This window comes from Cydia pomonella, chromosome 11, assembly GCF_033807575.1.
Source record: "Cydia pomonella isolate Wapato2018A chromosome 11, ilCydPomo1, whole genome shotgun sequence".
Classification (NCBI taxonomy): Eukaryota; Metazoa; Arthropoda; class Insecta; order Lepidoptera; family Tortricidae; genus Cydia; species Cydia pomonella.
The window spans coordinates 3000244-3024994 of record NC_084713.1 but is presented as its reverse complement, the minus strand read 5'-3'; the positions used below and the strand labels follow the sequence as shown (position 1 = coordinate 3024994).

At 38.0% G+C, this 24751-nt stretch overlaps 1 protein-coding gene across 2 annotated transcripts in view; it reads right to left on the bottom strand.

Annotated features, from left to right (window-relative positions):
• LOC133522643 (max dimerization protein 1-like) overlaps positions 1-24751 on the bottom strand; it is a 528219-nt gene that overhangs the window by 83192 nt on the left and 420276 nt on the right. The gene's annotated exons all lie outside the window — the stretch shown is intronic.

Genomic DNA, 24751 nt, shown 5'->3' with positions numbered 1-24751 from the left:
TTTAGTTTCATCAACAGACCAGGCATTGCCATTCAAAAAAGTGCTATTTGAAGAAGTGGAACTTCTGATCAGGACCAGAAAAGAACTCTTTAACGATGCGTATTTCACGCTAGACGATTTGTCTTCTTTGTTATGTTTGTAAAGAAGCTACTTGCTTAACGAGGTTTAAGAAATATTTGTGTAAAGGTCTAGCTTACATCATGGGTTCCATGAGGAATTGAGGCAACCTCTCAATTCTTGATGGAACGTAAAACTGTTTATTGACATAATTGTCGATAGGTATCCCATCTGCTCTAATTTACCCCACTTGAAAAAAAAGGTACTTACATGAAAAAAAAACTTCTCTTAAAAATAGGAAACCGACTTTAAACATAGGTATTAGAAAACAATACAAAAACTGTTATTGTATTTTCAGAAACCATACAGAAATAATGAGGATGCATCGACATAAGAAGAATCGAACATGGGCAAGATAAAGTTCAAGAAAAAAGCAAATATAATGTGTACTTGTGTGTAGTCAAAGAAAGTTGAAAAATAAAGCATAATTAATGGCCATAGAATACAGAACCGATACACGAACATTAAGACTATTAAAAATAGACATATAGGTTGATCGTACTACTCGTACTAATGTATTTCTTTTGTTCAATTATATTATTGCATTAAAGTTAGATTCTCTAGATATATATTATTCATAGGTTCTGTATTCTATACGAATTGTTTCAGTGTAATTATTGTACTAAATACCGTTGACCGCCTGTCAACAGTATTTATTTCTACATTACTATCACAGAAGATTTTAGGCCCTACCGTACAGTTTTTGAATTAGTATTTACTATGGACAAATATAGCGAAATGTGAGTTTTTACCTAAAATATCAATCTTTTGTGAACGTGGTGTAGAGTATATACCGCCAAGACTGAAGTAGCTACGCGGGTTACGTTTTAAAAATAGAATCGTGTTCATGGTCGGCCCATAGTAACAATAATTAGGTACCCGTAGACTCGCTGGTGAACACTGTTTATGATAAATCTTAAAATAAACCCCGTGGACCCACCAGGAGAACATATTGGAGAGACTAGAGATAATACACCGCTTTAAGGGCGGTCGCACTCGGCATTGACATCTGGCGTCTAGATGGCGGGTGGACCTCAGCGAATTTCAAAGAAATATTTATAAACATCCAATGACGTTCGGCTCGGACACCAGATCTTCAATCTCCTGATTCCTGTGGAGTCTCCAGGTTCCATCCTCTCCACATGTGAGTCCTAGGATTTTTCGCGCTGCCAGACTCCGATGACTCGGGCACGTAGTCCAGATGGGTGAGGATCGTGCAGCCTGGAGGGCGTACTCTGAAGTTCCAAATGGCCGAAGACCGTCTAGACGTCCTAGGTAGGTCCCGCTGGAGAGACGAAATGCAAAAAGACCTTAGCGAACTCGGCGCCGTCGACTAGATGGAAACGGTTTTGGACAGAGAAGCATGGCGGTCTTTGGTGTCGGAGGCCAAGATCCACTTCGGGTCGCTGCGCCATAGCAGTAAGTATTTATAAACATACTGTACCTTCTGTGTACCTAACCCAAAACGAGATATTTAAGAAAAAGTCCACCCGCCATTCTGACGTCAGGATTGCGGTTGGACCTATGAAATCTTGCATTATACCGCACTAAAAGTATGCAGTTATATGGTACAGTCGCCATCAGATATATCGGAGTGGCCGAGGTGCTCAAAGATCTCTAAACACGCACTCTAACCTCTTGACAGTAGAGGCATGTTCAGATATTCGTGGGTACCTTGGCCGCTCCGATATATATGATGGTGACTGTACCTTCAGTGTACCTCTGTAAATAGAAATAGAAACCGGTGTACCTCTCCCCAAAACAAGCTAGGCTAAGCTCATGCACAATATAACTGCATACTTTTAGTGCGGTATAATGCAAGATTTCATAGGTCCACCCGCCATCCTGACGTCAGGTTGGCGGGTGGACCGTTTTGTAAAATATCTCGTTTTGGGGAAAGGTACACTGGTTTCTATTAAAGGTACACTGAGGTACACAGAAGGTACAATATGTTTATAAATATTTCTTTGAAATTCGCTGAGGTCCACCGCCATCCTGACGCTTACCATATATCTAAGGACCGACCTTAGGGGCAATAACGATAGTGCTAGTTCAGTTGTGTCATTCACAAATTCGAGCCAATCGTGCTGTCTAACGCAACTAGATGCGATCAATCGCGTGCGTAATGCGAACTCATCAACCAATCACGTTGTGGTACTTGTGGCGTTAGACTGCACGATTGGCTCAAACTCGTGTGCGTAACACCGCTGTACTGGCCCCATTCTTATTGCCCGTAAGGCCCGTCCTCAGATATATTATGTCAATGACACAGTCGCGATTTTAAAAAATCACATCGCTTCTGCTACCAAGTTGTTGAGCATAACGTTTTCCTATCCATAGGTTCCATCTGCCCAGTAGGATCCACCATCTCGATCCACCAGATTGAAGAGATTGTTACTTAACTGATGGATCGAGATAATGAAACCTACTGAATAGAGCGGGTCGATTGGATATAACAAAGTACGCTTATATGAAACGCTACTCCGGTGTGCGAGTGAGACAGTCAGGCCAATTTGTCTCCATCAAACGCTACCAGTTCCATTGCCGGCCTCTTCGCTGCCTTCTATAGTGGTTCAATCTTACCTTGCTTATGAATAAAAAGGGGCGTGCACACCGATATTAGAGTAATATTGGAATCATATCAGTTAGTTGCGGGCGTCTCGCTCGCACAAATAAATGAACGCACGAATGACAGCTAACTGGTATCATTCCAATATTATTCTAAAATTGGTTTAATGTCAGTTGCACTTTCGAATTGGCCTACATAGCGATTTCCTTAGCCTGCACACCGGATCGGCGTGTGGGCCGGCATCTAGCTAATGTAAAGCCACCTCATTAGGTGCTTTTAGCCTTTTGAACGGCAAGAACACCTAAAGATGTGGTGAGAGAAAGCCGCGCGTCCCTCATGCACTGCACTAGCTTTACAGCTTGCATTGCGACCAATGTATGCCGCTCACCGCCCCGCCGGTCGCGTGGGTCCAATCCGCGGCCCTAGAAGACGTACTTTACATATAAACAAGAGCACGCGAGCATTTTGCGAGTTGTGTATGTGTACTTGTGTTATCTAGGCGCACAAACGGTTACAATAACAAGAAGTGTACACCGCGTGTGCAGTCCAACAGGGGAGCACGGGTGCGATTCGAAAATAACGCGCTAGCGACGCATTACGACATTGATATTTTACCCTTTGAACGCCATAACAAAAACGTTACTCACATGCCAAGGTCACGGGCGCAAGTGAGCTTGAAAGTGGATGAGTATTACATTAGGGACAGCGATTATAACAGCTATAATCATTAATGTGTTCATGGCCCTTAAATCATGTCTAGTGACGGCGCCTTTAGGTGTTCTTGACGTTCAAAAGGTTAAGGGCGTTTGCTAGCTGGCGCTAGTGCATGGAGCGGGCAAACACGCGCAGGTGCCTTTGTAAGTAAAATCAGTCGCACGCGTCCGCGCCAGTTAGCGTTGCTCATACTGTAAGCCGCACGCCCGCTCCATGCACACGCGCGACGTTGCGGACGCCCTATGCCCTAAACCTTACTTGAAAGTGTGAAGGTTACTCTGACAGCGGCTATATCAGCTATAATGTATTTATGACGCTTTGAGCATAGCTAGTTACGACGCCTTAAGGTATTCTTGGCGTTCAAAAGGTTACAGCGTTTGCTAGCTGGCGCGAGTGCACGGAGCGGGTGCACGCGCGCGGGTGCCTTTGTAGGTAAAATTCGTCGCACGCGTCCGCGCCAGTTAGCGTCGCCAGTTACTGTTTTTCGTTAGCCCGCTCCAACTAGCAAACTAATCGCAAATGGTCCGAGATTGGCGCAATAACCATGCATTCCCTTATCTGGATCTGGATGCACCTATTCACCAATGCTTGCTTTAAAGTAACTTGTCGACTCGTCCTGATAATATTTGTGCGACCGTGAAGAAAATCTATGCCGTCACTTATTTTTCAATTTATATGAAATAAAGATGTTAAATGTATTCATAAGTTTTTATTTAATAAGGTATGTATAAGTTCTCTGTGCATCCGCACCAGCTAGCGGTGCCCTTAGCAAACCAATCGCAAATGCATTCTCTTATCTGGATCTGGATGCACCTATTCACCAATGCTTGCTTTAAATTAACTTGTCGACTCATCCTGCTAATATTTGTGCGACCGTGAAGAAAATGTATGCCGTCAGTTATTTTTCAATTTATATGAAATAAAGGTGTTAAATGTATTCAAAAGTTTTTATTTCATATGTATATATAATGGAACGAAATACAGCTAATATCTTAGCTTGGCAAGCAGTTAAGAGTCGCTGATGCTTGTAATATATTCACTGCGTTAATTTTAGGTATAAGATTCTTTATTCTCACTAAGAATTTGACAATTCACTTACATGAGAACTTAAAACTACACAATTTAATCCTGCTTCATATGGCAAACGAAGGAAACGTTGCTTTGAACCGCGACGCAATCTTAAATATTTCACTTTTACACAATTTTCCTGCAGAGAGACATAACAAGTATGTACATAGTACCTTTTTACGATTTATTTTATCGTAACATATAAACTTAGATTTATTTTCTTGCTGCTAATTATGGTACTCCAAGACTCCAACTACTCCATAAATACATTTACTTACCTACTTATTGCTTAAGAATCTTATTTCATGTTTAATAATAAGTTTATATAACGTTTCTAGCGGGACATAACGCGAACTTTAAAAAATGTAATGCTTTTTCTACCTTTATCACTCGAATATGTAAGAGCAAGAGAGATAAATAGACGAAACTTACTAGTTCAAGGTAACCACTCGTTTTATTGTCAAAGTTCCGAATTAAACAAACTTATTCTTCGGTGACATTTTTTAGCGTTTATAAGCAACTATACGGATCCAGCATTTGCAGCTCATTCGGTTCTCCTATTGCACGCAAGATGTCAGTACTAGAGAGGATTTGAAAAATCATAATTAAGTAGTTTATTGCCATTTATTGAGCGGTAATAATTTAAAAAAATATATAAATTACTTTTTCATTATATTTCAGGCATGCAAAGTGATGTAAATGGTTACAAAAGTAACTCTATATGTATGTCATTTTTTAGTTCCAGTTTACGCCGCAGCGCATGATCAAAATTATTAATATCATCTTCCCTGGACACTTTCGGTCTTTGGTGTCATATAAGTAATTAATGCTTAATTGAACACCTTCCAAATAGGATATGACTCAATTGTATATACCAATAGTAAAAATTACCCAAACTGCTACCAAGGCTCCATCTAGTGCCAGGTAGAACAAACAAAGCGGCATTTACCACAATTAATTAACGAAAAAACTCGTTTTATTACCGCCCCTGCAAGCATTTGAGTGCAAGTATATATATATTAAAATACCTTATAAAAATGTCTTTTAAATGATATATATGGCTTGAGTATACAAGCAAGTTTCAGTGTTTAATAGCAGTATTTTTAATTCAAGCATATGTTATATCAACTAATTCCAGCCCTGTACGTACTTAAACGTAAGTAGTGGTAAACAGAAATCTAGAATTTCTCATATTCTTTCATACAAAACACCTAACAACCGGCTACATAACAAGTACTTTGTAAAACAACAGTTTATATTCGCCACTCTTTTTTTTTAATTGCTCAGTCCCTGCACGTTATCCAAAGTTGGTGTCATACAATAAAATAATGCTAAGAGTAAACCCTTTCAAACGAGATATGTCTCAACAGTATACATCCATGGGACAAATTGCCCATTCTCCTTTTGGCGTTTTCAAAATAATTATGGATCTACTCCTCATCTTAGCGATTGGCGGTTTCATTTTAAGTTGGCGGTTGCTTCCCAAAAAATACCGAATTAAAGGAACCCGAGGGTTGCATCCCGAAGGAACCTCCAGTTTCGTCACCGGACGCGAAAATGCTAAGCCACCAGCGCTCACAATGATATTGGATCTATCGTTTAATTCAAGTAGAATTAACAAGGTACAGATTTTTTGATTGATACAAGATTGGATCTTGCGATAAAAATAATTCCCACTAGATCCATTTGTCATTTAAACTGGATCTATTACTAAAAGAAGTTCTCGTTAGATCCATCGGCCGGAAGTTGGATCTAACGAACAAAAAAATTCTCACTAGATCCATCTTGGATCTACTGGTTGGATCTATCGAGAATGAAGGTAAATATCGAAACGGATAAAGTGCCAAAAATATGTATACACGACCTTATTGCCGATATATTAAGGTAGTGTGTACATATTTTTGTCACTTTGTCCGTAACGATATTTAATACCTTGACTGTACAGCGAGACTTGTCGAATCTCTGTTTAAAAAAATGTACGACACAAAAACATAAGAAAACAAATAAAAATCTGAAATATCGTGACACAATTTATCGAAGATAACAAAACCTTCATGATCTGCGTCACAGGGACTTACGGCCCGATTAGAAGAATGAGATACGATAACGATAAGTTCTGGTTTAGATAAGTTCTCATTTACATATCGTTTGTATGTCGTATAATTGACAGAAGCAACTCGATTCTGGCAACCAATGTCACTCTGACTCTACGGCCCGATTCGAAGAATGATTAAGACACGTTTAAGATCTTTAAAAGATCGATAGCTAAACGACATGTCAAAATTGACGTTTATTTCGATTCCGCTGTGATCCCAATAAGATCTATCCACTATATTTCTACCGTCAGAGTGACATTGGTTGCCCGAATCGAGCTGCTTCTGTCAATTATACAACATACAAACGATATCTAAATGAGAACTTATCTAAACCAGAACTTATCATTATCGTATCTCATTATTCGCGCGTTTATTTCGCTCAGACTTGTTCGCACAACATTAGTGTGAGCGAGACGCCCGCGCAAATGACAACTAACTGTTAAATTATCATTTATAAGTACATCTAATGTCGGTTTGAAGTCAGTGCACGTTCGAATTGGCTTGTAAGTTCAAAATAAAAAAATGTTAAGAGAATAGACCTCCAGAAAATGCTTACACAACACGTACCTATGTAATATGTAGTAAATAGAGCTGACCTTGTAACCTTTAGATACGTTAAATAAGGAACTGGACCCTAGAGAAATCCGAAGTAGATGAAGGCGCAAGAAAAATTAGGGTCCTATTCGAACACGAGATATGGGGCCTATTCGAACCACTAAATGACCTCATTTTAATCTTGTTTGAACATCACATTGCTTGCAGCAATATATAGGTACTTAAACAGCCTCTGCCCATGTCTTTGACCGCGTAGAAGTCGTTAAAAACTTCCAACCGCATTTTTCCCCTTAAGGGGTAGAAATCCACTCCCCAAGTCCTCAATATTAAATATTAGAAAGTGTTTTTTTTTTTAAAGTGAAACTTCTTTAGGCGCGTTGGCCATGGAAAAAACCATCCAATTCGCGACACTGTCACCGTTACCGTTACCGTAACTGACGGTACCGACAACTCTTGAAGTGAAAACTTGTTTAGGCGCGTTGGCCATTTTTTGAGATGGGAAAAAACCATTCAACTCGCGACACTGTTACCGTCACTGACTGTACCGACACCTCTTGAAGTGAAAACTTCTTTAGGCGCGTTGGCCATTTTTTGAGATGGGAAAAAACCATTTAACTCGCGACACTGTTACCGTAACCGACAGTACCGACACCTCTTGAAGTGAAAACTTCTTTAGGCGCGTTGGCCATTTATTGAGATGTGAAAAAACCATTAAACTCGCGACACTGTTACAGTTACCGTAACCGATACCTCTGTAAATAAGTATTTACATATATTGTGTATATACGTACATATCTATGTACGTATATACAGATACATATGCATGTTGGACTATTTCCTGACCATTCAAAAAATACACACATAATTGTTCAAGTTTTCACTTTCACTTATTTTTAAATATAAAAATTCAACTACTTTTTTCACTATTAGCAGTTTAAGGTCGAACACGCGTTTTTTTTATACCTTCAAAATTAAAAACCAATGAGTTTCGAACTCTGGGTGACTGGGCTTCAATCATTGCAAATGATCGAGCTCTAGCTACAATAATCCCTTTTGAGGAATATGGAGAATTTCCAATCCCCCTCTGTTTTTGCGTTTTTTTTATATCTTAATTGTTTACATTGTTTATTTGGTGTCTGTTTTCTGCTGTCTTACCTGTAACAAAAAATATACCTTGTTAGTTCATCCCATCCTATACGTACATCAATTGTTTTTAGGGTTCCGTACTTCAAAAGGAAAAAAATTAAGGATCACTCTGTTGTCCGTCCGTGCATCCGTCCGTCTGTCCGTCCGTGCGTCCGTCCGTCCGTCTGTCAGTCCCTTTACCACGGGAACGCGTGGAGGTATTGAATTGAAAGGCTGTCCCTGCCTGCTGCCTAGAGAACAAAATTTCTAACCAAATGCCTTTGCCATCGGCCATATGAACCTCCCCCCCTAGCCCATCAGCTAGAGACGCCTTTGACCACAGAGGTTGCGTTGTTTTGCCGGCATTTAAGATAGGAATACGCTTTCTTCTTGAATTATATCTGTAAAATAATAAAAAATAATTCTAGCAGCTACTAAAATCTACAGTTCCATCTAAAGCTGTGCTACAGCAAATTCTTTTAGAAACCCTTATAAGACTGGTACAAAGTAGAATAAAGCTTAGTAAGTTAAATTGAAATAAAATAGCTTCCCTTAAGTCCTTTCTCAGTAAAACTACATGTGAGCGCAGAATTTTCAATTACTTCAACAACTTATGGCTGAATGTTCTGTGAGTCGACTACGAACTGCGACATTATTGCAATTTAAACACATAAGGACGTATATGCCTGTAATTTTCCTTTACAAAATGACATTTAGGTTTTACGTACAGTTCCATGATTGACCGAAGCGTAACATAGGTTTCCTTTTCAGCTCGGACAAAAATTATTTTGTATGTCCGGATGTTCTTCTCTACAGGTCGCAATTCTCAACCGATACTTGTGAAATTTTGTGAGCAGGTTCGATGATTAAATATACTTATTTTTTGAAGACGCACTTTTTTCATAAAATATATATCAAATCTTATAAATACGTAGTTCTTCCAGAACAATATTTTACATCTTAGCTATCCCTAAAGCAGTAACAAACTCCCAAAGTTCTAATTCCAAGATGAGCGCGACGGGGCACCGTGAGATATGGCTCCACCGCGGGAGGTCTCCAAATAGGCGCATAAGTCAAATTTATGACTGCTCTCATTCAATTTTAGTAAAGATATAATAATATAATAAGTATATTTATATTACCAAATGATAAAGTAATATACTTATGAACAATGACATAGTTTCGAGAGTAAACAATCGAATGTCGAAGTAAATATTGATTAGGCTCAGGATTATGATGCTCTTTTGGAAGGCAATACGGGCCTACTTTTTGATATCAAAATGATAGGTGTCTATATGATTGACATCATTTTGTTATCACTCGTCCGTGGATCATTGACATAAAATATAAGTTATGTGGTTATAGGACAGTACAAGAAAGGCCTCGGACAGACTTGCGCAGTTTTTAAATTTAACACATGGTTAATAAAGGAAAGCGAAGATTGAGGCAATAAATGAGATTTCCGGTACTTACTCGTATAAACAGAAATGAATCTCTCGATTCTACCAATAGATTATTAATTCGAATGATTGATGAGAAGTATACGTAAAAAGATTAAATAGCGCAAATTAAAGATCACTGAACCAAATTCTCGAATATTTTTCGGTCAGGCCAACCGCCTCTATACTTTATCCATCTACTCAATATCATAACAGGCCAATTCAAACATCATGATAATAATACATATTTGAACCATGTTATTTAGTTATAATGCATTTCTCTCGTACTTGTACGCACATTGACGCGGAGGAGACGTACAAACACTAAATAACATAATTCAAATACGATTCTGTACCCCTAGTGTAGATTTATTCGATGGCGTAACGTGACGTACGCGTTTGCGTTAAGTCTCATTTTGAGTTTCCAAAACGTTCGCGCTGTTTCTAAATCCCATACAAAATGAGACTTAACGCAAACGCGTGCGTCACGTCACGAAATCGAATAAATTTACACTACGGGCTCTGATGTCAGTGTACGTTCGAGTTGGCCTGAGTTCTAAATTCAAAAACTCGTTCGCGCTGCGGTCGATACAAGCTGACAGCTTAGGTGTCGGATGCCGTAATTGCCCCCCGCCGCCCGGAGCCATGAGCAGAACTGCCTGTACTCCCTATCGCTTGCACGGTTCGCGGGTACCAGTGTAACGAGATTTCGACAGACAAATTGTGATAGTCGTTATCTCAATATGTCTGTAAGTATACAAAAAAATTACACCTGTAGGGCTAAGATGGTCGGCTCTTTATCATTTGTCACCATGCTTGTCACGTTATAACAAGTATGTAAGCGCGAAAGGGACGGATATGGTGACAAGTGATAAAAATAGAACCATGATACCGCCGCTGCTCATTAGTGGCTATCGATTTGACAGTAAAAGCTGATTTAACTGGTTTGTCGTAATCCTTATTTATTATGGTTACTCTCTCTACGCGCGCTTGAAAAATTGAAGCGCTAGTGGCCTAGCGGTAAGAGCATGCGACTTAGCAATACGGAGGTCGCGGGTTCAAACCCCGGCTCGTATCAATGAGTTTTTCGCAACTTATGTGCGAAGTATCATTTGATATTTACCAGTCGCTTTTCGGTGAAGGAAAACATCGTGAGGAAACCGGACTTATCCCAATAAGACCTAGTTTACCCTCTGGGTTGGAAGGTCGGATGGCAGTCGCTTTCGTAAAACTGCCTACACCAATTCTCGGGATTAGTTGCCAAGCGGACCCCAGGCTCCCATGAGTCGTGGCCAAAAGCCGGGACAACACGAGGAAGAAGAGGTTACCTACCGATGTAACATTAAAACAGCTACCTACATAGCAACGATCTGGGCGAAACAAAGGAAGTACGCGGCAATAATCACATATAACGAGTTCGTTTGTTTTTTTCCAGTGCAAATTAATGCCGCCGTTGATATTCTTTTTCTTTACACGGATACAGATATACGCATTGTATATTATCAAAAATAAAATGTATATGAAGCATTTGGTAATCTAAATACAAGTAGAAGGGAAACGATGCAGTCCATTTTCGATTTTTGACGCTAATAAAATCTATATCATGGCCATAACCTTTATGTCAAGAATATAAGACTAGGAAGAAGACTACCTGTCTCAAAACTCAATCATATTTCCGAACTAATCTAATTTAACAATGAATTCAACTTTACAGTTAGGGTTTTAGTTGCCCCTTAAGCTTACCTACTTTTTAAGAACAAAACACGCTTTATTGCATATAACAATTACATAATAGACATACTTATTATAATAATAAATACCGACCTAGTTATAAAGTTATCATTTCGTTCGCCAATATTACGCAAAGGATAGCCCATTGAAAGACCATAACGGTTACTATTACCCCGATTATACTCTGGGAGTCACTTAAACCGCGTTATATCACCAAATACACTGGAATTATAGAGGCCGATTCGATACCAAGAGATTGATATGGTTTTCGTCTTATTTTGAAACTACCTTAAGTCAGCATGCGGCACTGGACCCTCAGCGTGAGCCCCTAATAGGGCTAACTTTGTTTTGGTTGAGATATATAGTATTTTGCGTAATGAACTAACGTATCACATGAAAAAAAGTCATAAACCTACACATTGGGATCTGAAATTTTCTATAAACGGGCCAAAATCTAAGTACTCTGACAGCTCTTAGAGCGTAAAAATAATCCTTTCCCATCGTAAGAACCCTTGGAAATATAGTATTTTTGTGTACTTTAAATATCTCATTCAATTATTAATTCATTCTCTAAAGTACACTGGGAAAAAACTACTAGGTTCGAATTTTAGAGAAGAAGAGCAAACTGCAGTAAAAATCACCAGTTTTAAGAAACACAAAGCCACAGTTGTACCCCCACTAGGGCAAATAATAGTACAATAGTATAATATACAGTACGGTCGGCCACCCTAGCAGGCGCTGATTGGTCTTCATGAAATACGATCAGAAGTTGTTTTAGGCACTTCTTGCACTAATTGGTGCGCGTGTCATATAGTCGTTCGATTTGAAGCTGGCCCGAAGCGGCTAATCTTTTGTCTATTGTTAACTAAAACCGCGCGTGCCACTACCTGCAAAAAAAGGGTCGTATAATTCTAATTGGCACCTGAGCGCGGGCTAGTCCAACGCTCAAAAAACCAGTGTAGGTGTGCTCTCCGATAACGCGCTTTTGTTACGCATATCGAGGATACATTTTAGACTGGTTCGGTAGCGTTCGACTCGCCGGCACTCAGTAACCGTATAGGGACCACACAAGAAATCGCAAATTATTTTTCCATTTGTTCATTTTGAATCTTGTTTCAATTATCATAGGAGTTGTAATTAAATGACCGGTTAAAGTGACCGGGCCCTTTTTTTGCAGGTAGTGGCACGCGCCGTTTTAGTTAACAATAGACAAAGGATAGCCGTTGGGGGCCAGCTACAAATCTAACGACTATACCTGAAGACACGACTCAAGGATAAGACTCAAATAAAATAATATCAAAACCTTATCAAATTGTTAAAGGAGGATTGGACTCAAGTCTTTTATTGGCTATGAAGTTAATGGCGAATGATGAATCAAATGACTGTAAAAACACTATAAATACGAGCTTAATAAAAATAATGGGCTCGAGAGAATGTGTAATTGATATTTATGAATGTGTTAAATCATTTCAAGCGGTTTATGGGACGGGTGGCGGGCTGCAAAATTGTTTCTTAGTTTCAATGAAGAAGCGAATTTAAGTGGAATTTTAATCTGGTACATTTATTTATAACGTCTCAATATGTTTTAGCTTAAGTATGATTTTAGAAGCGCGGAATTTTCTGATTACTGTAATTTCTTGTACTGTAATACGTTGTTTGCCTCCGATAGTTTTTAATCGTATCAAGGCATGGAGCTTGTCAGCAAGGCATGTCTTAGGCGTGTCTTAAGAGCCTTTTTTCCACTAAAAAATGCACACACCTAGCGTGTTCTTGGCATTGAATGTGATTACGCTTTAACGGGAAGGAATATTAATCTTTGATCCATAAAACTTAGTGTAAACAAATGTACCTAAACATGACGGATACGGGCAAACGATTGTTAACGGCTTGTTTCATTTGACAGCCGTTTACGAAAAGCCAATGGCTACAAAAAACTATTAAAAACAACAGTTTAGCAACTGCTAAAACAACAGTTTATTCGCCCGTTCAGTTTCTGCTCGTGACGCGAGCTGACGAGGGCCGCGACGCCTCGCCGAGTTTCATAAGCAAGTTTTGTTTACACGGAACATGTTTTATAGTTACTTTACCTATCTGTCAACAGTTCATTGACCTATGAAACCACTGAGTATTATGAAATTGTATATATAAGTGCATTACGAGATTTTTAAAAGTAGGTACTTACTAAGTACTAGGTTTTACTCTTTTTTTGTAATTAGTTTACATTATAAAATTATTACCAGCGTATTTCTATGCAGTCTACTTTTCAGAGCCATATTATTTGAAATAAGTCAACCTTAATTTCTTTATCTCAACAGTGAAGATATTTCAGAAAATACAGCACTTGATATCTAGTGGGCTCTATATTTCATATGCATATTTATTGACTTATACATATGGGTCGGTACGAAAAAGTATCGACGTAAGTACACATTTTTCAATTCCATAGTTACATAAACACAACGGTTACAAATTGAGTTTCGATAACTCAAATAAAGCGTTCATTCACAAGAGGAAAATATCTAACGCAAAATTCAGCAGTTCCGTTTTCCGCACGTCTTTTTTCCGCACAAAATTTAATAAGCGTGGTACATTTGAATGGAGCTACTTTTCTCGAAGTTGTTTAAAGAGGCGTTATTACCAAACCAGAATGTGGCCTTTATTTGTACGGGCCATGCTGTTATAGGATTTTGAAACGGGGGTTGTAGAACCGGATTCTTCGGTGTCATTTTCGCTTATAGTATGAATAATCTGAAATGACTTTTTCGGGCTCGGTCAATAATCTGTTAAATAAAAGGTATTGTTTTCTTTATCCAGCGAGTTCTTCTGCTACTGCTAATAGCCCCGAAATAAGTAGCGGGAACGCTCCCGTTTAAAAAGCAAATTTAGTTAATTTTTTTAATTATTTATATTTACCAATGAGTTTTTCGGAACTTATGTACGAAATATCATTTAATATTTACCAGTTGCTTTTCGGTGAATGAAAACATCGTGAGGAAATCGGACTAATCCCAATCTTAGTTTACCCTTTGGGTTGGAAGGTCAAATGGCAGTCGCTTCCGTAAAAACTAGGGCTTACGCCTATTCTTGGGATTAGTCGCCAATGCCTCAGGCTCCAATGAGCCGATGCAAAATGCTAGGACAACGTGAGCAATAAGATTTTATAAATCAAGCTCAACAAAAAGATACTTGATGGGACTTTTATACGGACTATCATTCGACGCGGCGGATATAGCTAGCAAAATCCTTTCATCTCTGTTTATATTGTCTTAAGTACTACAGAATCCATCGTTTAAAGTCAAAGGCTACATTGAAAAAACATTAACAAAGCTCCACTTTCCCTACCGCATTACATTTCAATGTTGGAGCACCCTTGTGTTCCCGTGTCACAATCAACTGTCTCATTAAACATGGAGCGGGTTAAAGCTGTCCTACATATGTATGTCTTCAAGTAACGGCTTATTTTAAAGACGGGGGGCCGATTCTGTTTCAAGGCATCCGTTAACTGGCGCAGGTGCACGAAGCGGGCGCACGGGTGCCATTGTAGGTAAAATTCACTGCACGTGTCCCCGTGTCAGTTAGCGTTCATCATCGTCTTTCTCGCGTTGTCTCGGCATTTTTTGCCACAGCTCACGGGAGCCTGGGGTCCGCTTGGCAACTAATTCCTAGAACTGGCGTAGGAAATAGTTTTTACAAAAGCAACTGCCATCCGACCTTCCAACCCAGAGGGTAAACTAGGCCTTATTCGGATAAGTCCGGTTTCCTCACGATGTTCCTTCACCGAAAAGCGACTGGTAAATATTAAATGATATTTCGTACATAAGTTCCGAACCGAACACGTAACCTCGGGATTGCAAGTTGCACGCTCTTACGGCTAGGCTATCAGCGCTTTTAGTTAGTCATACGCGTCAGTTAGCGTTGCTCACACTATTTATCTTTAACCCGCTCACCCGCGCCAGCTAGCGGCTGCCCTTAACAATTTGATAACATTGTCGTCGATTATCGCGATAGTCATGAATTAAACCTTTGAACGAGCCGTCACATGGAGGTCTCGAAAGTACATTTTGATATCCAAATGTTATTAAGTTACCATTCGCGCGTGCATTTCGCTTGTATACTTTTTCGTACATGTATTGGCGCAAGCGAGACACAGGCGAATGATAACAAGATGACATGATAAAATAAAAGTTTGAATTGACCTACTCATTGCGTTAGTGGCTCCCGCTGATTGGTTTAGCGGCGGTGACTCAAGGTCATATCAAAACAAAATGAAAACCATATTAAATGGTTATACAGAATCGGGTTCGGGTTACCCTATTGTGCGGTGAGCATTGTCTGCCCCTGTTCGACGTTACAATTTAGATAGGCTTGTGAAAAATAGAGGATTCGGTATTTTGCGGCTCCATAAAAAGCGTTTTAGACCAAGAATATTTAAGCTTTTATTTATACTTTACGTAAGTATAAATATGTAAGTACTACATAGATCGATACCAAAAATGGCTTATCATAAAGTTGAAACAAGTCGTGAACAAAAGATGTGAAATTAGAAAAGTCTATAAAGTTTTAAAAGGGTTCTCTTTACAAGTTTCAGTGACAAAAAAATTAAGTTAGCAGCATTTTCTGTCTACCCTTGAAATAAAATAAAATGTGTTAATAAACTTGTTCCCTAAATCTCTTTTATATTGATCATTAGGCGTATTCTGATTTTAACAATAGCCTATGAATTTGATCTGGATTTGTTATGGAACTAGAAACGTCTCTTATGACACTGACAGATCATATTTTGACGTCTGGTCTGGCCTATTGGGTAGTGACCCTGCCTATGAAGCAGATGGTCCTGGGTTCGAATCCCGGTAAGGGCATTTATTTGTGTGATGAGCACAGATATTTGTGCACAGAGTCTTGGGTGTTTCCTATGTAGTTTAGTATCTGTATATTATATATATCGTTGTCTGAGTACCCACAACACCAGCCTTCTTGAGCTTACTGTGGGATCTTAGTCAATCTGGGTAAGAATCTCCCATAATATTTATTTATTTATATCCATAACAAATCCCGTTCAAATTCATAACCTGTTATTACTAGAAAGAAAACTCAAAGCAACGTACATGAGATGCGAAAAAACTCTTCATCGCAGTAATATTAATGTGCAAAAGGAAAAACTTGCCTTCCCATCTCGCGGGTACATATTTAAAAAAAGCCCGCGGCGTAATAATGCGCACTGCTAATTTGCTCGGAACACGGAAACGTTTCGTAGGGTTCCGTAGGGTTCCGTGCTATTGAAGTCTCCGCAACTTTTAGAACGCGTACTGTGGTTTCAGAGGGAAGAATAGCTCTGAGATCCTAGTGAAATACCGGTATTTTTTCTATGAAATTCCATTTCGGGAGAATACGTTTTCCACTAACTAAATCTTATCAAATCACTTTGATTTTGATGTCGATCGCTTCAGCATAATATATTCTAGGTTTGGTTTTGCTTTTTATTTTCTTTTGCAAATTTTGAAAAGTCCCCAATCCGCATTGGGCTAGCGTGGGGACTATAGCCCGAGCCCTCTCGCACATGTGAGAGGAGGCCTGGGCCCAGCAGTGGGGCGTATATAGGCTGAATTATTATTATTATTGTATCTCCTTGGATTTCACGGGCTTATAAATCCCGGTCTTTTGATAGGCTTGCGTGGGGATATAGATCCAACACGTAGAGGACCCTTGGAGAGATTTAATGTCATGTAGAACGCCTGCTGGAACCCGTTCACAGGCGCAACAATAGTTACCCATGAACCGGTCACAGCATGCATTGGGACTATTGTAGAAAAAGTGAACAGTAAAACGGTCTATGGATTGAAGTTTGGGTGGACAATGAGACTGGGTTATTTCAAAGACGTCCGGACACCTGCCATAACACTGTTTTCACTAGTTATCGAGGCAGGCGGTGACTCGCCGTCCACTAGATGGACCCCTGAAACTGCCGTGTCGAATTTAATTATTATTAAATTTTGAAAAAAGGGAAAACCTTATAACCCTAATATTTCATTGTGTCAATAACATACTAGAAAATCATGAAAAATTATCAAACATTTAGAAGTGGAAAAACGTTTCCTCTTTTTGTATGGACGGTACGTATACTTCTTCATATCGGTATACTTCCCTCTTGAGGTGCAGTAGGTTCAGCTAACAGAGTTTTTTAAAAATAATTGCGTCTTTTTAGATCACAATGCGACTGTTACTCGTAAAAAATATATGAACTGCAATCTTGAGGTCTTTCTCTAGTAACTTCATCGATTCGAAATCTAATTAGTTGACTTTCGCTCGATAGAAATAAAACCGTCAAGAACATGTCGGGCCATGCTCAGTGTAGAGTTCCGTAGTTACTCTTCCGTCAGAATAAGCTGGACACTGGAGCTTAAAGTATAGTAGATTGTTAACCAAGGGATGAAACGGTGCCTTTCACCCGAGTTAAACAAATAGGCAAATTTGCATAAGCAGTACCTATTTATTTATTTAATCTTTATTGCACAAAAGAAAAACAATCTTATAGTACAAAAGGCGGACTTAATGCCACGAGGCATTCTCTACCAGTCAACCTTAAGGCTTAGCATGTCTAAAGATAAATATCCCATAGCGAAAAACATTTAGATTGCTATATAGATGAATAAAACACATATTATAGCAAACTGCAGTAATTTTAAAATTATTTGGTTCATTGAAGCATGAAAAAGTAAAGTATAAGAAAAATCACGTTAAAAAAAATTATAACAATTTTTGCACAAAAGCTATGGTTATTGCTTCTAAATATGCGCAATTTTGTCTGTGATCGAACTTATCAAATACTTTTTTTTAGTTAAAACTTACTTAAAATAACAATTCATAAATATGGTATCTGCGATCCTGGGCACGAACAGCCATGTCGCTCACGCTGAGGTTTACACGGCCGGGCCGATTCGAAAAAATGAGATACGATAACGATAAGTTCTCACTTAGATATCGTTTGTATGCCGTATAATTGACAGCAGCAGCTCGATTCGGCAACCAATGTCACTTTGACGTTAGAAATATCGTAGTTAGATCTTATTGGGATCACAGCGGAATCGAAATAAACGTCAATTTTGACATTTCGTTTAGTTATCGATATTTTAAAGATCTTTCCAAGATCTTAAACATGTCTTAATCATTCTTCGAATCGGGCCGGGCGTCTATGCGGGATAGCCATCTAGCCGTGTGAATGATTTTGAAAGTTGCCATACAAATTTTGCTGTGAATACGTTATTCGATAAAACGCTATACAGGAAAAATTACGCCATGTGAACTTAACCTGACGCTCAGTGCGAGTGAGAGAACCTAAGGCCACTGGGCCTTAATAACATGAAAATTGGCCAAGAGTTGCGAGGGTGTCTTTAATTAGGCGTGCATATTAATGGAAGACGGGTAAAATAAACTGACTTAATTTAATGAGGTGGGTTACTGCGGCTGTTATATGTGCGTACTCTTAATTTATCATGGAATGTACTTTCTTGCTAGAAATTTCTAGGATATTTACAGTAGATTGCGGCACAAGGGATATATTTACGGCGAGGGCGTAAATTGAATCATGAACTAAACGATATACTGCTTTTCACATCACCTATGAGAAAATGATTATCTTACAAATAATTATTTAAGCTAAAACATGTGTCCTAGAACAGAAAAGTGCCACTTTGATCCCTCCTAGCAGGGAAGAAAAAGCCCTTTTCCGAAAAGGTGATGTGAAAAGGACTTTTTTAACTCGTTCGTTGGAGAAGAGCACAGAGCCATTTATAGACATATTGGTTTATTTGACACACTTTTCAGTGACAGATTTAACGTGTAAGAAATAATAAATATACATGTTAATAGTATATACTATGTCACTCTTTTATTGTTTTTAAGCTTGTACAGTCAGCATCAAAAGTAGCAGATCAAGCAACGCTTAAAAGTATCTACACAGCTTAACAAAAAGTGATAGTTCTATATGTAAAACAATTTATCCTGTAAATTATATACTTTTGGACGTGAATTTTAGAGATTTATATACAGTTAGAAAATTGCCCCGGAATATCAGATATTTTTGGCACGTTGTTTCATCCGCTACTTTTGATGCTGACTGTACAACCCAGACAAGATCTAACTAAATAAACACTATTATGAAATTTCAAAAGCCGATTGTTATTATGCCTGTGTATACTAATCTTCAAAAACAATTATCGGACATATTTGCTCACAAATACGACAATTTCCACGAAATAATTAATATGATATCATTTCAGTGACACGACAAGTCCTTTTCATACTATGTGCTAAAATGTTAATAAATATTTACAATATATCCCTAATATACGTATTTATCGCTTTTGGGCGAAGGAAAATATTGTCAGAAAACCGGACTAGTTCCAATAAGCTTAGTTTCCAGTTTGGGTTGGAAGGTCAGATGGTAAAACTAGTGCCTATGTCAATTCCTGGTTGCCGAGCGAAACCCAGGCTCCCATAAGCCATGGTAAATAGCCGAGACATTGCGAGGAGGATGATGATAATCACTAAAATTGTTGTAGATTTTGTTCGGAAACTATTACAGATTGTAATTTCGTTGGAAATTTTAGGTACGTAATACCTTTGTTCCTTTGTGAACATATTAAATATCAAAACCAACAGATGGTGAACGACAAAGCGACAATATCAGGAATGAATTAGATTCCCTTTGTGTGGAGTTTATTAATATTCCTCGAACACGAGGCCGTGGTAACGTGGTTGGATTTATTTCCCAATATTTTACAGTTTTTGTCAAACACAAGATACAATTCTGTACTTTGTCTTCTCACACTTTTGGTCGTCCTGTCCGATTCGATCTTTAAGATACTTCAAATATTAGTTATGGATACATTTCCAATCCATATCGTATGATATGGATTGGATATGTCAGAGTCAAAAGTGACGTTTATGATTGAAGAAACGTATCTTTAAGTTCGACTCGGGCCGTAGTTGCATTAAATATAATTATGTTCTTCTTCTTCCTCGCGTTTTCCCGGCATTTTGCCACGGCTCATGGGAGCCTGGGGTCCGCTTGGCAACTAATCCCGAGAATTGGCGTAGGCACTAGTTGTGACGAAAGCGACTGCCATCTGACCTTCCAACCCAGAGGGTAAACTAGGCCTTGTTGGGATTAGTCCGGTTTCCTCACGATTTTTTCCTGCACCGAAAAGCGAATGGTAAATATCAAATGATATTTCGTACATAAGTTCCGAAAAACTCATTGGTACCGACGTAGTATAAAAAAACATTCATGAAGCAAAGCATCGTCTCCTAAAATAAGGACATTAGGGCCTTATTTTTGGCTTCATTCTGTAGCAACCTGTTCCAAAATTATGGATATTTAATGCACACGTGTCCTAAACTGTCAGGGACACGAAAATAATTCACACTATGTACGTTTCACGTGGAGTTATGGCGCTTCTGTCTATTACATATTCTATTATGCTTAAGAGTCCCACGAACCCGCTCCCAAAAAGCCGCTTCCATACAATCGAAGTTACACTCTCATTTTAAAACGATTTTATTCTGAAATAACATAAAACTTGGAATGTACAATGAAGTAACCTATCGGTCCAATTCGAACTTTAAAACGTCAAATATTAGGTCTAGATATGATATGGATGGGATATGTCAGATTAGAGAATTAACGATTACATGGATAACACGCGTGTTTTTGTTTGAAGAAACGTCACTTTTGACACTGACATATCTAATCCATATTGTATCTTTAGTAAATGTTTGACGTATCTCAAAGTTCGAATCGGGCCGTAACAGTGTAACTTCGATTGTATGGCGGCGGCTAGGCCTGTTGTGACTCTTTAACTTCATATTTGTGTCAAATATCATTGAAATCCGTTTAGCTGTTTCTGTATGATAGAGGGACAAACATCCAATGATTTAATTGTAAGGCCCAGTGCCTAACAAGGCCTACTTATTAAATATTAGATAATTTTCACAAAAATTATTACAGTAAACGATATCGTTGTTGTACAAGCCAAAACTATTAATACGTCAATGTTATAATAAGTCATTAAATATTTTTCGTTGTTTTTGTCTTAAAATTCATAGTTTTAATTTTGTATCTAAAAGTAAATAAGGCGGGCCTTTATGGGTCCGGTACCTAATAGCGTGATTGTTTGTATAGTGTTATTTGACGTTGTTTACAGGTGTCATTTATAATTCACCTTATTTCGGGCCCGTAATAAGTGCTGTGTGTTTCCGGCCCGTAGTAAGTACGGGTGTATATAATAACGGTGATAGCTAGCTTTAGAATCATAGATTAAAGCCCGGTGATATTTAATTACTTGTCGTAGGGTTGCCACGTCAGATTATATTCCCAATTTATAATAAAGTGGTAATTATGAGTGACACAGATAAATAGGTAAAATACAAACGAGAACCGAAAATTATGGATATTATATTATTTTATAGCAAAAAACTAAACAACCAATAAACGTTGCAAGTTTGTGGCCTAGCGGTGAGAGCATGCGAATTGCAATCCGGAGGTCGCGGGTTCAAACCCTGGGTCGTACTAATGAGTTTTTCGGAACTTACGTATGAAATATTTGATATTTACCAGTCGCTTTTCGGTGAAGGAAAACATCGTGAGGAAACCGGACTAAGCCCAATAAGGTCTAGTTTACTAGTTTCGCTGTCGTGGCGCAAACGATTGACATCTTGGCTAGGCATATAGATCACAATTCTAATACTATTTCGTCTCAGCATTTAAACCGTATTTGTTGATTGATTTACGCTATAAATCATTTAATATTCGAAATTGAAATCCAAAAATGGCCAGAAATGTCTAACAACGTCATTGTTTCAGTTGATATCCCTAGGTCGTCCATTTGACAACAATTAAATTGATCGTAGGCAAAGCAAAGCATAAAAATAAATAATTGGTATGGGGAAGCCTCAAGGTTGCTAGTGTTGGCCTATGAAAGGCTCGAGTCTTTAAGAGGGAAGAATAGCTTTGTGATCCTAACGAAATAACGGTACTTCTTCAATGAAATTCCATTTCGGGAGAAAACGGTTTCTACTAACTAAATGTTAACAAATCACTTTGGTGTTGATGTAGATCGCTCCAGCATAATATATGCAAGGTTTAAAGGTTTAGCTTTATGATTTTTTTGAATTGCAAATTTTGAAAAAAGGAATATTTATAAACCAAATTTTTCATTTTATCAATTACATACTGACTTTCTTTTGTACTTACTTATTGCACGATTTATCCTTATTTTTAAGTAACTAAAGGTTCCACATTCGAAATCAAAACAACTGCTTCAGGGAATCACGAAGTTAGTTTCGATTTTTTTACTTCAGCCATTGTGTCGAAATTTTAATTCTCATCAAGTTGTTAAAGATTTTTTTGAAGAGAAGACGTGTTTTTTTACATACAAAAACAATGCTGGCTGGAGTTAAATTATTTCACAGCATGCCATGCCAAAACCACAAATAATGAATGCTCCAAAAATACTAGATCCTGTAGTAAAACTGTAGACCGCAGTTATTATTATTTCTAATTTGGTAGTTTTTTAATATTTCGAAGAAAATCTCAATATTCATATTCATATTCTTTTATTCATAAAATTAAATTTCACATGTCATTGGTGTAATATTAATAAGTATGTCAGTTAAATCACAATTCATTAAAATAATTATCATCAAAAAAAAGTAAAATAAAAACAATAAATAACACGTAATAAATAATCAATACAATGTACATAGTCAAAATTAAAACCTTACATTAAAACTAAATTGAATTATTATTATATTCCGACATGTCGTAAAATGCATTTGTGGTCAGCCATTTTTACCTTCGCAAAGAATGTCTGATCATTATCAATATTTTTGATGTTGTCGGGTAGTTTAATGTAGATACCTGGCCCCGCAATGAATACTGTTTTGTTGGATTTAGCAAGTCGACAACATGTTGAGTCTAACATATTTTTGTGTTTTAGTGAAATACGTGAACTTTTAAATGTCTCAATTGGAAATAGTTGAATGTTACTTCTTATAAATTTAATTATGTAAAATAGGTACTGTGATGTTAGTGGCATTATGTTGCTGTTTATGAAGAGTAGTGGATATTATCACTCTTGCATACTCGAGCGATAAAGAGGCAGATAACAAAATTTCGATTTTGGCGTTTCACGGTAGGCCCTTGTAAACAAACCGCCTTGATGCATCAATGTCATAGTGAAAACTTCTCAAAAAACCGTTTAAGGCGTCGTATGTTCAAGTTACTCTACGGTTTCGAATATGTGACAGTGCTGCTCTCTGGCGGCAGAACATTGCAGTAATACTCCCTATTAAAAAGGCTTGAGACAGTAAAGTCCTTCAAGTGCAGACTCGAAAAACAGAGTCGTGTTTTTCCCATCGAGTCTACTCGAGACTCAATATCTTGCCAACACTAGTCGTAGGAACCAGCGGTTTATTGAAGCTTTCATTTGTGTTTCACGTCATAACTATATGCAATATAGGCTTATGGTTGTGTGAAAGGTTTTAATTAAACTAAATTGATATTACATAGCCATGTGTGTATTAAATTGATAAAGTGGAGTTATGAGCTACCTTCACCTTGGTATAGTGAAATTTTCATTTTTTAGATATTCTTCGGATTTTAATTTTAACTGTCAATGTGAGCCATTTTATTTAATTTTATAAATTTCACTGTCACTTTTATTTGGAAATTGTTACGCGTACATCTCAGAATCACGAGCTTTTTGCGATTTGAAGAGACATAACGAACATTAAAAAGAGGGGTGTATAACTTGAAATTCCCAAATAGCTACGTTCTTTACTTGATGTATCACATTTTACAACCTTTGTTTTCCTGTGTCTGTTCAACCTACAGAGATGCAAGTTGCGGAAAGTTTTCTGAATTTTCAAGTAAATCTCACACGGAACAAATGAAATTTTCATTTTGGAAATGAAAAATTGAGTAAGTCGATCCCCATAAATATAAAAGTTTCCAAAAAATTTTCATGGGGAAATTTTGTAATTTGGAAACTTGACGGCACATGAGTAGTAGCCCGATTCTTACTTTAAGATACGTCAAATATTAGGTCTAGGTACGATATGGATCGGATATGTCAAAGCTATTAAAAGTGACGCTTTTGTTTGAAGAAAAGTATCGTATCGTACACAAATATGAAGTTAAGAGTCACAACAGGCCTAGCCGCCGCCATACAATGGAAGTTACACTGTTACGGCCCGATTCGAACTTTGAGATACGTCAAACATTTACTAAAGATATAATATGGATTAGATATGTCAGTGTCAAAAGTGAAGTTTCTTCA